The 18,159-nt window shown below is 36.7% G+C and overlaps 1 pseudogene; it reads right to left on the reverse strand.

The window, feature by feature from the left end:
• The window catches only part of LOC107714430 (zinc finger protein 407-like), an 89,774-nt pseudogene that overhangs the window by 1,025 nt on the left and 70,590 nt on the right, over positions 1 to 18,159 (reverse strand).

Below are 18,159 nucleotides of genomic sequence, written 5' to 3' on the forward strand. Positions count from 1 at the left end.
AACAGCCTCAGAACCCAGTTCACTCTCATCAGGGGTGAACGAAGACTCTGCCTGGACAAAGGATGCCCCCTGTCCCTTCAGACGGCACTCGAAGGACTTGGACACGATTCCTGCCACAAACACAGCAGAGAGTAGAAAGACATTCTGTAGGTCAAGTCTGCCTGTAAAGCATTTATTTTTGTTGTACAATAGACAAATAACATCCTGTACCCCAAAACAAAGTGAATTTGAGTAACATTTATTTTATTACTAGTCCCACAAGTAATTTCTACCCTTCCGCACCCACACTTAGCAATTTAAGATGGATCCCGCACCGCACTTAGTTGCATCAGACCGCTATTGTGTAGCTCAATATGACCATTTTATAAGAGACTGATCTGTCAGTTAATACTGAAAAAAGGCACAATAGGATCCAGATACAGCCAGTATTAGCAAGTATCATGAAGTTTTCTTTGACCTTTTCATTGTCGTTGTTAAAGCGGTGCTAAAGTCTCAGGTGTTCCCAGAATGTCTGTGAAATTTTAGCTCAAAATACCCCACAGATAATTTATTATTCCACACTGTAAATGCCTTTTTTTATGTTCAAATTTTTTATTGAGTGGAAAGTACAGACATAATTATTGAGACAACAGACATAGTGAAGTGAAGACAGTCCACATTTTCAGAAGAAGAAAAAACCCACAAAGATTGCAGTAGCAAGGCAGACGTCAACTTTGTTTTTGAATATTTTGGACATAGTCTCAAAATAATTGTTCCAATAGTTACGCAGTACTGGACAGAAAAAAAAGCATATGACTCCGATTACAGGGTGACGGTTCATCTATCGCAACTATCATCAACATTGGAGTAAATTGCAGAGAGTCAAGCTTTGGAGTTATGAACCCTATGCTTTATTTTAAACTGTATGAGAGAAAGTAGAGCACATATTGAACTTGAGTGAATTCTATTAACAACATTCACCCACCAGTTGTCCGCAAACTCTTCACCCAATTCATGTTCCCAGGCACTTTTAGTTTTAGCAATGGTACAATCCTCTAATAAGCTGACAATAAGTCCTGGAAATAAGTGCCTTTTCAGCAGTATTAATCACACGAATATCCTCCCATACTAGCTTAGGTGGTAAGCAAGGAAAGTCAGAAAGTAAAGAAACAGAATAGTGCCTGACCTGAAAATGGCGGAAGGGTACGTGGGACGGTGGCAGTTCGAATTCAGAGGGCAACACTGCATAACTACAGAAGGTACCATCCTTATTTAAGGCTCTGAACTATCTTAATCTGTTGTCACGCCACATCACAAAAACAGGGACAGTAACTGATGGAGGAAATGAGTGATTCATAAATAATGGCATTAAAGAGGAGGCAGAGAAAAACTTAAAATATCACCTAAATTGAGACCATATCCTAAAAGTTGGCACAAGTTGCTACTGGCACAGTGGTCAACCAGAAAAATAAAAAATGGCACTTCATGCCAAAGAGGAAAAGGTTGCTGACCCCTGCTTTAGACCAAAGTATTAAAAATGAAGACTGAAAATGTTAATTTTGAAAATTCTGAAAATGAAAAACATAATTTTGATTTTGTTTTAGTTATAAAGTAAGGCATGATAATTTCAGTTAATTTTAGTTTTTGTGGAAAAATTACTTTCAGATTTATTTCATTTTTCTAGGTTATTTTTTGGAATTTCATTTCAGTTTTAGTTTAAGTTTAGGTAACTAACTATAATAACCTCGTTATCTGTGGGACACTGATGGGAACTCATGCTTTTCAGCGTAAAAGAGAAGGCTTAGGGTTTGATCCCATAGCGTCATCTCTCCTTTTATTTTATTTGAAAAAGATAGGGAAAAGCACAAGAGAGACGTAGTACCTGCATGTAGGTAAGCCAGGTCTGGGTACTCAATGTCAGGGTGAGTCTCTTTGAGATGATTTCTGAAGTCCATTGGGGCATTGGTGGCGTAGCTGCACTTGGGACAGTTATACATTGTTGTACCTGTAGTCACACCAGGGGCAGCGATAGGGCTTCTCGCCTGTATGCACGCGTTTGTGGCGCGTCAGGTGGGACTGTGTGGTTGATGCAAAATTGCACAGCTGACACTTGAAGGGTCGTTCACCTGCAGATCAAAGGCATTAGAATGAGACACTGACAGTTCACTGATTCACAAGACCTATAAACCTAAAGATACAAAATGGAAAAAAGAGTTAAAACTGAACACAATCTTGCTGCTCAAACTGTGTATAAACATTTTTTAATATCGTCTATTTTGCATTTACTTGTAACTTTTACTTTCAAAACCTAAGTATGTTTAATATAAAAAAATATATACTTTTCCTACTTAAGTACAGTAAATATCACATACTTTACAACTTTTAAAGTATTTAAAAACATATTTTATGCAAATCCAAACAACAACCAAAAATTTCAACAAAGCAGGAAGCCAGGGAGAGGAGAGGAGAGGAGAGGAGAGGAAAAGAGAGAAGAGAATAGACGCAAACAGCAACTTGAGCGCATCATTATATATATATATATATATATATATATATATATATATATATATACACACAAAATCTCACACAAGTATATATATATGTATATATATATATATATATATATATATATATCCCTTTGCTGCTTGACATTTTTGTGGAAAACCATTAGGAGTTAAGTTTGTTGTACCTGTAGTCACACCAGGGGCAGCGATAGGGCTTCTCGCCTGTATGCACGCGTTTGTGGCGCGTCAGGTGGGACTGTGTGGTTGATGCAAAATTGCACAGCTGACACTTGAAGGGTCGTTCACCTGCAGATCAAAGGCATTAGAATGAGACACTGACAGTTCACTGATTCACAAGACCTATAAACCTAAAGATACAAAATGGAAAAAAGAGTTAAAACTGAACACAATCTTGCTGCTCAAACTGTGTATAAACATTTTTTAATATCGTCTATTTTGCATTTACTTGTAACTTTTACTTTCAAAACCTAAGTATGTTTAATATAAAAAAATATATACTTTTCCTACTTAAGTACAGTAAATATCACATACTTTACAACTTTTAAAGTATTTAAAACCTTTGGGGCAGTAGTGGCCTACTGGTTAGAGAGTCGGGCATGTAACCCGATAGTTGCGGGTTCGAGTCTCAGGTCTGGCAGGAATTGTCGGTGGGGGAGTAAATAACCAGCGCTCTCTTCCACCTTCAATACCACGACTGAGGTTAGACCCTTGAGAAATGCACCGAACCCCCAACTGCTCCCTGGGCGCCGCAGCAATATGGCTGCCCACTGCTCCAGGTGTGTGTTCACTGTGTGTGTGTTTACGACTGTGTTTTTGCACTTGGATGGGTTAAATGCAGAGCACAAATTCAGAGTATGGGTCACCATACTTGGCCACACGTCACTTCACTTCCACTTTTTACTTAAGTTATATTCTAAACAGTGACTCCCACTTCTACCAAAAAGTCATTTTCTGGTAAGATATCTGTGCTTTTACTTAAAGTGCTAAGTGTGACTTTCAGGTACTTCATCCACCACTGAAAAAATTATTTGCATTTGGAATTTTGAAAATATAGGCTACAATTTGATTAGTCTAAATTCTGCTTCCTTACATCCAAATTTGAATTTAAATTCTGCATCCATGAATTGTTTGTTCAATTCGAATTAAATTAAAATTCAGGAACTAAATTGAAATTTAAAAAAGGACAGTCTCAATTTAATTCTAATTGTGAATAACCCTGGTGTGTACCTGTGTGTTGGCGCCGATGTTTGGTCAGGGCATGACGAGTTCCACCAGCAAATCCACAGAGATCACACAAGAAAGACTTCTCTCCTGAAACGGAAAAGTCATAGATGAATAACACTGTAAAGACTGAGAAATTGACAGTAGGAGACCCCTATATCTCTGGGACTGAACGATGTAGGGCAAATGAAGACTCCAAAAGAAAAGTTTATTAAGAACTAGAATCTAAAATCATATTGCAGTATCTTTAATACTTCTTGAGTTATAGGAAGGCAAACTTTGGAAAAAGAATATATACGGCACACAGACAGATATGTTAAATGCAGTTGTTTTTACAGAAGGAAACAAGATACATTTCTAGTTTAAACATTATTTGTTCTTCAGACTTTCCTCTTTAAAAGAAAGGAAGTATCATATTTTTTCAAAGTGACCTACTTTTGGTTTTTGACCACTGAAAATGTGTACAATTTAACGGTTTACTCCTGGAGCCATATTGAAATTCCAATATCTCTGGAACTGAACAATGCAGGGCCGTAAAAATGAAGATTCCAAAAGGGAAGTTTATTAAGACCTAATATGTAAAAAGGCATTAAGATATCTTTAATACTTTTTGAGTTACAGGCCTGCAAACTTTGGAGAAAAAACTTAAAAAGTGCTCTTTCCCCATTTTTGAATGCCCACCACTGGAACATAATTTCTGCAACAAAGACAGCTAAAGTCAACAGATTTTATTAATAGACCTACCGATCTCTGTGTAAAAGTAACAATGATGCTTCTATCTTTCTGAAGTCATTTTTAACCCCCTGGAATTTGGCTCTGAATCTCAAGTGAAAATTGCCATTGACCCCCCTCTACAGAATAGTGGATTACTAAATATTAAAGTAAATATTCATCCAAAACATTTAATATTTTGGCTTTCATCACTATACATGTTTATCTTTCTTCAGAAAAAATATTAGCAAAATCAAAAATTTGAGCCGGGGACCTCTGGTTGAGTTGACACAGAATGACCCAGTAAGATTTACACACACACACACACACACACACTTGAAATAAGCTTGTTGCCAAGCAATGCAATGATAGCTAATGCAGGACAAGTTTTGAAGAACCTAACAATCCTGGATCATGTCAAATCATCATACAATATTCATACAATATAGAACAAATTTTTTTAAAACTTTAGTTGCAAGGATCATTCCTTGTCACATGTTTAAAAAAATATTAACTTAATTAAAGGGGTCCTATTATGCTCTTTTACAAAGTCTTGATTTTGTTTTGGGGGTGTACTCTCATGCTTGGTGTTTCGAACACTACGCATTATTTTTCACATAATTTACATTATTACAATCCCTTTCTCCCCATCCTGGCACAAACGGCTCGATTAGTTCTGGGTTTGATGAAGGCGCCTTCTGAAAGACGAAGTATATTGTGATTCGGGCGCCTTCTGAAAGACGGAATATGTGTTGATTGGTTAGCTGTCCCAGTGCGTTGTGATTGGCGAACAGTTTAGACAGTGTTTCAGTACTGCCACGCCCCTTGCCAAAGCAGCAAGTTCCGTCTGCTTTGGTATAGTTAAGGATGGCGTCAATATTGCCATATCAATTTGAGCCGGATTCAGACCCCGAGAATATTGAACAAGAGGATTGCACAGAACCTTTGCAAGCACGAATATTGCAAGACATATTACAGTGGTAAAGCTATTGTTGTTTTTTTTTTTTTGGGGGCTAAATCACGTTTTAGATACGATGTCAACAACCGCTTAAAAATAAGTGCATTTACTATCTACAGATAAGTGCAACGGTAATATGTATTATCCTTATTGTTCTTTAATTCTAACATTATAACATGAATTGCAGTGAAACTGTTATACAGTTGAATTTATTTATACCCCACCCCCCAACCATGCGAATTTCCGTAGGCGGGAATTATTTTAATGATATTCTAATGGGTCACTTTGTGACATCACAAACCCCGGAAAACAACGCTGTAGTCCAAACGAGCCGTTCGTTGTAGTTCTTGAAAAGGTTTTTTTAAAAACAAAATATCTCCCTTTAGTGGACTTTGAGATTTGTAACTTTGTAGTTCTTTTTTATGCCCAAACATACACACTACACACTGACTAAAATTCAAAAAGTGAAAAAGCATAATAGGACCCCTTTAAAATAAGTGCATTTACTATCTACAGATAAGTGCAACGGTAATATGTATTATCCTTATTGTTCTTTAATTCTAACATTATAACATGAATTGCAGTGAAACTGTTATACAGTTGAATTTATTTATACCATAGTCTCATAATTGAAGTGTAAATTCTGCAGATTACATCACTGTCCAGTATTGTACTGTCAGCAATTTATGAGAAAAAAAAAAAACAGCGTTTCTTTGACATGGCGAAAACTTGACGCTACAGCAGCTCTTCTTCTTCTTCGTCTTTAAAATATATTCAGTGATTGATACAATCTTTGTCACTTAATACACTTGTTCAAATAGAGTTTGTAGTAACATTTCCATTTCCTTATTTTTAAGATCTGGGACAAATGATCAATTGTTGCTTTTATTTATGGCTATTGAAGTCTGACACAATAATGTATACAAAAAATAATAATACATTTAAAAACAAAAAACAAAATACCAACAACAAAAAAACATTAACTTACATAATCAATAGATTATTCTGAGATGTTCACTTTCATTGGATACATAGTTTGTATGTTCTTGTTCCCAGCTGTGACATTAATGTCCTCAGATGGTTTTATTTCTATCACTTTTTTTCTCTCTTTCTTTCTTGTAGACATATTTAATTTAAGGTGATCAAAATTTGAGAAATCAAATTTTCCTTGATCCTTTGACCTACCAGGTGAAAAGAAGTACTCTTAAATGCATTTAAAATGTACCTGAAATTCAGATAGTATATTTATAGTACAACTGTACTCCTGACATGCTTACTTGAAGTGTATTAAAAATTTATTGAATTGCATTGTTATATATTTTTAAAAGGTCTACTAGAAGTATATTGGTAATAAATATGTGCTTAGTTAAGCTTTTAAGACATATGCTAAAACACAAGCATACTTTTCGTGACATTTTAGTGTATTTACACAAAACATACTTACTGTAATTTACTCTTACTTAAAGTATATTTTATACTTAAAGAACATAAAATGATTCAGCTTTTAGTGGGTTTAAAGTATAGGTATCTCATTTATAACCATATGTAGACCTACTGCAATATATTTTAAATATTTATGTAATGAACGTGCTTTCATGTGTGCTTTTCAAATTCTTGTTAACATTTTTATATATTTTATAAAGCATATTAATTCACTCCTAATAGTTACAGAAATATTCAAGTTAAATCTTTATTGTACTAATGTAAAATGTATTATAAATATAATTTTGTCAACTATGCCTTAGTAGTAAGCATACTTAAACTCAATATAATGTTCAGATTTACTTGTTTGTACTTGTGAACAAATATTTAAAGTTTTTACTTCACATTTAAAAACATAACATGATACATTACTTGTAATAGGCTACTATTTAACTGTATTTTCCACAAGCATTTCTACATCGTACCATCTGAAGTGCATAATTTTTCCAAAGATATGCTTAAAATCCCTATGTATGTACTTGTTTATGTACCTAAATTCAAACAAGCTCAACATACCACTTAATGCACAAAAAACAAACCTCATTGACTTTTGAGGAATCTCAAGCGTGCTTGCATAATATGCACTGCAAAACCAAGATTGGATTTTGTGCGCATCAAGCAAGCATATCTGAGCTTCAGATTCAGAATTTGTCATTTTTATTATTAAATTAATATTATTTACTATTAATTAAATAGAACATTCAGTGTTGTATATTTATATTTACACAGCTTCTTAAAGCATTTATAGTTTATGGCCTTTGGAACCTCATTATTTTTATGATGAGGTGAGATTTGTATTTCATTTCTGTTACTTGTCAAAAGCATAAAAGCATAACTTTTTTTTTGTAGCTAGCTACATTAAATTTGACCAATCAGAGCCAAACTTTTCAGCTTTTCAAACTGACTCTGAAGGCAATGGTCCAATCACACTGCCATATGCTGTTGAGATGATAATATGTTTTCAGGCAAAAATCATCCCAGTTTCGCTTTATTTTATTTTTCTTACTAGAATACCAGGTCAGCTCCCACCTCCTGTGAACAACTTAATAGGAGCTTAAAAGGTGCATCTGCCAAGCCGAAGCAGACATGGCCAGATGGAATACACAGCCTGCAGAAATACTTCTTATCTGTGGTAAGTTTTTACTAGCCATTTGTGTAACTACCTTTGTGCTCACTCCTGATTTTTTCCTAGGCGGATAGTGCTGGTGTGTATGTGCCCATGTTACCCAACATGTGGAATGCTAAAGTTAACTGCTGTAACATGACACTGACACTTACTAGCTAAATATCTAGCAACTATAGGCCCTGGGTATATAGTTGCTTAAAGTCTAGGTAGTGACATTTGTCTGCTTTATAACATTTATGAAAACATCCATTGTATTGGTAGAAAGTATCTCGCCTCGTTTCACCACACTGTAAAAAAGTATGTTGAAATACAGTAATATACCGTAATAATTTGAAGGAATTGTCCGTATTTGGTTTTCTACAGTTTTTCCATATTTTTGAATTACACCTTGCATTGTGGGAACAAGAACCTCAATCGATTATCGGTGCGAAAACAGTGCAAAAGCAGGCGCCATTATTCAAGCAGATCAGTTCAATCAAAGTTTCTTTTTAAAGTCGGATTTCGGGTTTGGGGAACCGTTCTTACACTTCTGTGGTAAATTATTTTTTGTTAAATGTCACATAAACTGTTTACGTTATGTTAACCTAGTTGCTGTCTGGCTTGTTTGGCAAATGAATGTTGGAGCCATCGTATTCAACATATCCTGCTTATCGTCACACATCTTACTTGACTGAAGTGCAGTACAACTGTGTTTAGAGCGGTTTAATGCAGTCAACAGAAGCTGACAGAGGAATTGTCAAGAAAAGCATTTACGACTTTTTTATTTAAAAGAGAGTAAGATACAACTAAGTGAAGATCTGACATCATGAAATTCTTCAAGGATAACACTATCAGCTCTTCTGCCAAAAGAAGTAGGTTTAGACTTTTTTATTTTATTTTCTTGTTTTTGTTTCACAACCACACACATACACACTCTTGCACGATAAGGTGCAAAAGAGAAGTTAATTCAGTACTGGCATGCAGTCTGTGAAACGCACAGTCACGCACAGAAATCCATTTCAGACAGCCAGCCAGTAGCGCATCGAGTCCTATTTCGCACACTAGAATGGACAAAAGCACACACAATTATGTCAAAATGACTATTTTTGACAAGTGACAGTCTTAAATCAGCTAAAAAGTCTTAACCGACTGTAAAGAGTTCAAATGTGTCAGATGTAAGTCAGGTTTTAAAGGGACAACAGTTCATGACATTCGTAGTGTTTCTTTTGTTTTCTTTTCTAATGACAGGCTTTAATTGCTGCTGTACTGTGCATCCCAAGCACCCACTGCATTCTTATCAAAGGTTTGTATTCTGTTTTATTAACAGTTTTATTTACCATTAGGGATGTTCAATACTCTCAAAAAATAGTAATTGAGTTGTTTATTTAGTTGACTTTGTTACTGAAGTTGTTTGTGTAGGAAAGATCTATTCAATGTTTGGAGTGGTTTTCTGAAGTTATAATCTATTTTTTGTAATTCTGTAATGTCTTAATTTGTTTAAGGTTATTGGCGATTCCAGATTTCTGTTGATCAAGAAGTTATTAATGACCACATCTCCTCCCCTGTTGTGGCTGAGCTACACATTCCCTTTGTTTTATTTTAAGCATAAAATATCCAGAGGCGATGGCACCTACGCTGGAATTCATACAAATGTAAGGAACCTAAAAACCTTCATGCTGGCCTTAAAGGGCCACCATGTCCTGGTCTGCTCGAACAACATGACCTACATCAATTACCAAGGCTGTCTCAGGTTACGCTCCCTTCACAGGCTGGCTCATCACCTCCTGTTATGGGAAACGGTCCCTTTCACTGAGAACAGTTCATGTGCTGGGCAGACTGAACCATGGGGCAGACATGCTGTCCAGGGACAATGTATCTCCAGGAGAATGGAGATTACATCCTTAAATGGTTCAAATGATTTGGTCTGTCTTCGGGAAGGCAAAGATGGACCTCTTCAGCTCAGAAGACAACTCTCACTGCTCAATTTATTTCTCGAGACAGCGAGATGCCTTGGCCCACAATTGGCCCAGTGCTTGCTTGTACGCCTTCCCCCCGATTGCCCTGCTTCCTCATGTAATTAGACGGGTCAGGAGAGTCAGATGCTCAGTCCTCCTGGTGGCCCCACTCTGGAGGAATCAGACGTGGTTCCCCGAGTTGATTCAGCTGCTATCGGCAGCCCCTTGGCTAATACCATTGAGGAAGGACCTTCTCTCACAAGCGAAGGGAGTGATTTGGCACCCCTGGCCAGAGCTGTGGAGCCTTCATGTTTGGCCCCTCAACGGGAGGCTTTGCAGCTTCCTGCGAGTGTGACAAATACTATTTTAGAGGCTAGAGTCCCGTCTACAAGATGCATTTACACCCTTAAATGGTCAGTCTTCTCCGACTTGTGTACAGCACGAAGCCTGGACCTGTTCTCTTGTGACGTGTCCCACATGCTATCTTTTCTACAAGAGCTGCTGGATAAGGGGCACACCCCTTCCATGCTCAAAGTCTACGTGGCAGCTATTGCAGCGAATCATTCCCTCTTAGCTGGCCAGTCAGTCGGCAGAAACAACCTAGTCGTTAAGTTAATGGGAGCTCAGAGATTGATCCCGCCTTGACCTCATACTGTGCCGAAAGTGCTCTCCAATCCGTTCAGAGCTCAAGTTATCACCCTTCTAGCGCTCCCCGTTGCAGATGGTAAGCAGAGTCCCAATCCACTCTGCCCAGTTCAAGCCTTTATAATGTATGTTGAGCACTCTAGTCTGTTCAGGCACTCAGAGCAGCTCTTTGTATGCTTCAGAGGCTGCTCTAAAGGGCTGCCGATTACGAAGCAGAGACTGGCTGGGCTTGCAGCGCAGCTTCATTCTGCACTTGCTTATAGCACGACACTGTTGGATGTGTTTCCCATAAGCGTCAAGTGATGCAACGGGAGAGACCGTTCGATAGGGAAAACTCCTGAGATAAGCCCAATTTATACTTCTGCGTCGAACCTACGCCGTAGCCTACGCATAGACGCACACCCTACGCCGTGACGTGCACCTCTCCAAAAATCTAACAGTGCGTCAATTCTACGCGGACCGCAGGCGCTGTGATTGGTCTGCTAGAACCCCTCCCTCCGTATGTACTTGAGTTTTGTGTGTGCTTATGTGCACTTTAATATATTTTAATGTTACACCTTCTTATATAAAATAAAACAAAGCAAAGAACAAGTGTCTTATCATTTATTATACTACATAGCATTGTACATCAGTAGTTGTCCGCGACAAACAATGTTGATCTGCTGTGGCACAAGTCCTTGTGGAGATTGAAAGAATGCCATCTTCTCCGGTTCCGTTGTTGTCTCCTTTTTGTAGTTTTAAATAATGATTTAATGATTTGATATTTATTTGCCGCCGTCACGGCTATAATGCTTCTCTGACGAGCCGCTTCTTCTTCGGCTTTTGCCGTGGTACTGCGGGTTACACCAGCAACATGCCCGTGGACACTGCAGACTAGCGGTTTGCATGTGTACTGCATGTCGACGCGGATGACGCAGAAGTATAAATGAAAACTGACGCATAGCCTATGGCGTAGGTCCGATGCAGAAGTATAAATCAGCCTATAAGGGAATGAGCGTTGCGTAAGTTTCCATGCTATGAAGCTGTACACGAATCGATGACTGTCGCTTCAGTCAAAAGATTCTGATGAAATCTCTGAGTAGGGTTGTGACGGTGAGGAAATTTCCCCACCGGTTAATCGACGTGTAACAACACCGGTAATACGGGTATCACCATGGGGGTGTGGGGGGGTTCCCTCTTTTTCTCAATATCCTTAATTTTTAAATAGCTTGTAAAAGTGGGGTGCACATTTTACTTTCACTGTCAAATTAGCGGCAATTCGGCGTAAAGCAATTGTTCGTTTGAGTTTTCCCTTTTTTCCTCGCTTTCCTTCTCTTTTAAATAGCTTAAAAGCGCAGTGCACATTTTACTTTCACTTTCAAACTAGCGCCAATTCGGCGTCAATTCAAGCAACAACAAATTACAACTTCAAACTCACAACTTAGCCAATATATAAAACATAGAACTTTTATTAACAAAACAAATCAAAATTCACCATTCTATAGGCTATGCCTAATATAAAATAACAAATAACTTGGCCTACACAAAGTTTAAACAGCCTAGGTATACAAAACTGAAAATCAGCAAACACTGTGGAACCAAATAAATAAGAAACGTAGAACATTTATTAGCAAAACGAATAAGAAAGCTTGAAGGAACGGCATACACCTTGATGTCAAATAAAATAAATAAATTACACAAGTTTAAATAAAGTAAAAATCACCAAACATTGTGGAAATAAATAAATAAGAAACAAATGTTTAAAAAAACTCCAAAATCACCTTAGATAAATGGCAAAAGTCAACAGGCTTTTCAAAATCTAAAATATTGCCGAACAGGCACTTTTGCATTTCGCTTCAAAACTAAATCATCCACTATCGTCTTGTCTTTCTCACCTCGCTTTTCTTGTCAGTCAGCTTGACTCACTCTCCTCACGTGATAAATGAAATCTGATCTGTGATGTGACTCGTTCGGCACACTGCATTGAGCAGCCGCATTCTGTTTTTAATTGTACTGTCTGTTCTCTAACTGAACTAAATTATTTTTATTACTAAAAAAAAAATCTTAACGACGGTGGGACAGTGCCGCGGTGGGCAAGTGACGGAACCGGTGTTGCGGCTTAACACCGGTATCACCACCAACACCGTCTATCGCAGCAAGCCTAGCTCTGAGCCGACTTATATAGCAGTCGGCTCCCTCCTTTTTGGCGGGTTAGAGCGCCATTGGTTTGTGCAGCTACACAAATGTGAACAAATCAGGCTTCAGTAACAGAGTAAACAGGAGTTTCCCATAAGCGTCAAGCAACGCTTATTCCCTTTCACAGACCCTGTGATGGAAGTTTTGAAATACCACAGTGCCTGAATTGCAAGCCCTCAGATGCAACAAGTCAAATGGTCAAAGCAACAAGTCATACTCAAAGAAAAGTAACCCTTGTGATTCATTTTTATTCACTGATGGAATATTCATAGTGTACTTTCCAGAAATACAGGTGTCACTGAAATGTTATACAAATTGATTGAAGTAGTTCTGTCACAGCCTTTCACTGAACTTTATTTTAATTCATTAGAACATATTTATTTAGGTTAACAGTTTATGTATGCTGCTGTACTTCTCAGGGAATTTACTGTAACATATACAACAAGATATAATGTAAAATGTGTGTGTGTGTTACATTTTTATTTAATGATTTCTGCACTTCTTAATATACCATATTGAATACTGAAAAATAGCTTTATAATAAACTGCATTTCCAATAAGTTGATATGATATTGAAAATGTTCTTGAAGAACATTAAAGTGAGGCTTTAAATATATTCTAACAGTAGTTCAAGATGTAAAGTGTATTTTAAAATAGAAGTACACTTAAATTACACTAAAAGTACTTGATGTGGTTCCATTTTAACACAACAGAATATATTAAACTATACTGCAATTAGCTTTATCTAGTTCATCTTTTTTTATTACATAATACAGATGAATACATCAGCGTAAGATCAACACGTAAATGATTGCCTTTTTATCCCCGTCCACTCACACGTTATATGGACAGACAGAAAAACTGGTACAGCAGGATCACTGGATTAAAAATAATTACTTTCAAAGGATCCTAAAATTAGGAAAGTGGCTTTTTATTTTTAACTGTGTGAATGTCACCGTAGAGCAGCACATTTTTCGGATTTTGTCTCTGTATGATGTAATAGTGCAATGAAAGACTGCCTCTGCTAAATTCAGATCAACACCTAGGGCCCTATCATACACCCGGCGCAATGCAGCGCCAGGCTGGACGCAAGTGTTTTTTGCTAGTTTCAGCCCGAGTTATCATTTTCACATCCAGCGCCATGTTGTTTAAATAGCAAATGCATTTGCACCCATGTGTGCACCCATGGGCGTGCTGGTCTGAAAACGAGGTGTGTTCAAGCATTGCTGGCGTGTTGCTATTTTGAGGCATCTGAAATAAAATGCGCCATTGACCAACTAAAACCTGGTCTAAAGTCAATGGCGCAGTATTTTTTATTGATTTATTTTTGTTATTTAAAGAGCGTGTTAGTAATATGCACCTATAGGCGGGGCCACAACACACGGACACTCTGCTTATTACACACACAGGGATGCGCAGCAGCACACAAACATGCCAAATATTAAAAATTAAAGGATTACAATGTAAAAGATTATTATTGTGTAGGCTACATAAATATAAAAATGCCTACATGTCATAATGGATAGTCATTGCATGTATCAGAATTAGGCTACCTATTTGCTCGCGCACGAGCAGCTCTGTTTCCTCTCTGGAGACGTGGTCAGTCTTTGCTCTTGCAAATTCCGCCGTGTAAATAGCGAATACGCCATGGCGCGAGCACAACTGGCTCTTAAAGGGAATGGGAGATGAGACTCTGATTGGTTTATTGCACGTTATGCCCAAAACACACCAATTACTCATTAAGAGAATAGGGACAATACTTTTAGACCATGCGCTGGGCGCGCTGACTGTTTTTCCCGTCATTAAACTAGCAAAAGTGGATTCGGACACGCCCTAAGTGCACCTGCGCCATGCGCTTTAGACCATGCGCTTAGATCGTTACAATAGGGCCCCTACTTTTACATCATCACATCTTTAATCCCACCTACTGGTGCATTAGTGGGATGAGAAGAAGAGAATAGAGCAATGATGACGCGATCACTGATGCGCTCAATAGACATGTCTGTCATCCCATACTGTATTCAAATCTCATCCAATTACTAATTTTGCTAAACTTTTCTATTATTATTTTTTTTTAATCTGGTCTTCGAAATTTAAAATAAAAAAAGCTTTATTTTGTGTGGTAAAGTTAGTTGCATAGACATTCCTCAAAATAAAAATGTCAGTATTCTTTTCTATTACCAATATCACCCATTGACCTGAGTAATGCAATATGGATTGAATTATATTCCTATGTACCTTTTAAGATTGCGACACTGGCTGATCGATTATGACATCTATAAATCATCCCCCACTGACTCTTCCAAAAACTAAAATCTGACAAAGACATGTTTCTTGAATATAATAAAAGTCACATTAAATTTCTGCAAAATAAAAATACTGCTTTCCTTTCAGCAAATCATGAATTCCCTTGACATATACTGACAATGATACCAATGTATTGTATTAACAATACCTTATCAAATACTAAAACTAAATATGCTGTCCAAATATGTCCAAAAAAAAGGGCTGTTCTTCTAGAATAACTTATGTTCTACCTTTGACTTCATTGTTATATTAAAACCTAAGTATCCAAATAAAATTTATTGGTCAATAAAACAGTTTACATGGTGTAAACGAGACCTTACTCAACAGTTCCGTATAGATTACTGGTTAATTTCAAGGAATTTAGTGAATTATGTTAAAGAGGTCTCTATAGATCCTTCTGTTCTTACAGATCACAAAACTATTTTTCTATCAATAAACACAGCAAAATCAAAAGATGTAAAAAGAATTACATACTGGAAAATGAACCAGAACATAATGACAGATCTGCATTTCTGAGATGATGCAGAAAATATAATTGTAGATTGCTGTAATGAGGCAAATTCAACAAATAATTTTGGGGTAAATTGAGAATTAATGAAGTATAAAATCAAAGCCGTAGCCATAAGGACAGAAAATAAAGATAAAATTATTTGTAAAATTTGTGAAAGCTCTCTGGAAATTGCAGTTCAGATCAAGAATGGAAAAATAAATTACAACTATATATTACAAATACAATTAGATTTAGATAAAATATATAAATATAAAGCAAGGGGAGCCTTTATAGAGGAATAAATGGTTAGAAGAAGCAGAAAAAAGTAAATTTTTAAAATATAGATAAAAGTAAAGTAGAACACACATCTATGGCCAAATTGAGTATTAATGAACAGTTAACAAGAAATTTGATGGAAATGTCAATATATGTTGCAAAATTCGGTAACACTTTATTTTGATAGTCCACTTTAGACATTCTACTAACAGTAAGTAACTTTGCAACTACATGTCAACTAGCAGTCATTAGAGTATTAGTAGACTGTCTGCTTAATATCTTCTAACACTTTATTTTGATGGGTCCACAACATACAATATACTGACTATGAGAAACTTTGCAAGTATGTCAACTTATTTTACTAACCCTAAACCTAACCTAACAGTCTACTTTGAAAGTTAGTTGACATGTAGTTGCAAATTAATGAGAATGAGTTGAAATGTATTTGCAAAGTTACTTATAGTTAGTAAAATGTCTAAAGTGGACTATCAAAATAAAGTGTTAGAAGATATTAAGCAGACAGTCTACTAATACTCTAATGACTGCTAGTTGACATGTAGTTGCAAAGTTACTTACTGTTAGTAGAATGTCTAAAGTGGACTATCAAAATAAAGTGTTAGAAGATATTAAGCAGACAGTCTACTAATACTCTAATGACTGCTAGTTGACATGTAGTTGCAAAGTTACTTACTGTTAGTAGAATGTCTAAAGTGGACTATCAAAATAAAGTGTAACCCAAAATTCTATAAAGAATTGTATTCTTATGATGACAAATTGATTAATGCACGTCATTCTTAGATTCTATTAAAGAGGATGCTAAAAAGATCAGTGAGTCTGCTATGAAAATGTGTGACCAAGAGATATCTTTAAATGAAGTACTTCATTATATTAAAGGGGTCATATGACGTTGCTAAAAAGAACATTATTTTGTGTATTTGGTGTAATGCAATGTGTTTATGAGGTTTAAGGTTCAAAAAACACATTATTTTCCACATAATGTACAGTATTGTTTCTCCTCTATGCCCTGGCTTTCTGAAATGTGTCGATTTTTACAAAGCTCATCGGTCTGAAAACAAACATCAAGCGCTACTTTACACTGCTCAAAACTCGTTTGAATCGTCAGTGGCAGAAGCACCAGACTGTCCTTGCAAAGTTGGAATTGCCCCACTTTATAGAAGCATTGTAGGTTACTCTCTCAGGAAACAGTCCTCGTCCTCCATAAAATGCGCTGCACACATCTGAATATTTGGTTTGAACTGTTCCGGAACAGTGTTGTAAATACAACTTAACCACTGATTTCTAGTTGTGTCCTCTTTTGGAAGGCCAAAGGAGTTTCGCTTTCACAACGATACACACAGCGTCTCCACAACATGGCGGCGGCGGCGGCAACAGCGAGAATCAAAGTTACGCCTTTTTTCTTTTTGTGTGAACATTTGGGCGGCGTTATGCAAATCTTCCCACATCGTGACGTAGACATGTGAGGGCGTGTTAGAAACTTACAATGGTTTATTCAATGAATTTTAAAAGTATTTTCTAAAAAGATTTTATAAATACTCTAGAAATCTTTGCCCACCAGCCTCAGCAGCAGCACTTCTAGATTTTAATTTTTTCAAGTGTATTTTCTGATGTGTTTGTACCTGTGTGTGTCCTGTGATGATCCTTCATAGCAGACAGAGTCAGGAAAGCATAATGACATGAGGGCCATCCACACTTGTATGCTTTGTTGCCTGTGTGCAGCTTCATGTGGTTATTTAGTGCCCATTTCTCACTGAAGCTCCGCTCACACAGCTCACACTCGAACTTTCTAGTAAAAGAGAACACATTAACCAATGAACCACTGTACTGCTACATCCAGTCACAATTCTTAATCATAGAAATGTAAAAGTTGAGATGTCATGTCTTTTACTTTATGTTTATATATATTTTTAAATGTTGTCTATGCAAATTTAATGTTGTTCTTCATGCTTATTTTATGTCATCTTTTTATATAATAAAAATAGTACATAGAGTTGCAAGTGGCAGTTACTGGGATCCAAGCACATTCGGAAGACATAAGCAAAATAGCCAGTTGTGAAAGAATCTATCAAATGGATTTTGTGGGGATCTGTGTGTGTGTCACCTTTCAGCTTCTTTGATAATAGTTGCACTATTATTGATTCATCAGAATGTCCTATTGTTCATGTGTACCAAGTTTTGTGATGTTTGGATGTTGCAATAACAAGATATAGGTAAATTAGTCATTTTGGACCACACCCAAAAAAAACTAGATATATTATCTGGCCTATATCTACTAAACAATTAAAAGAATTAACCCCCCCCCCCCCCCCAAA

Source organism: Sinocyclocheilus rhinocerous, unplaced genomic scaffold (genome assembly GCF_001515625.1).
Source record: "Sinocyclocheilus rhinocerous isolate Xijiao unplaced genomic scaffold, SAMN03320098_v1.1 scaffold839, whole genome shotgun sequence".
Classification (NCBI taxonomy): domain Eukaryota; kingdom Metazoa; phylum Chordata; class Actinopteri; order Cypriniformes; family Cyprinidae; genus Sinocyclocheilus; species Sinocyclocheilus rhinocerous.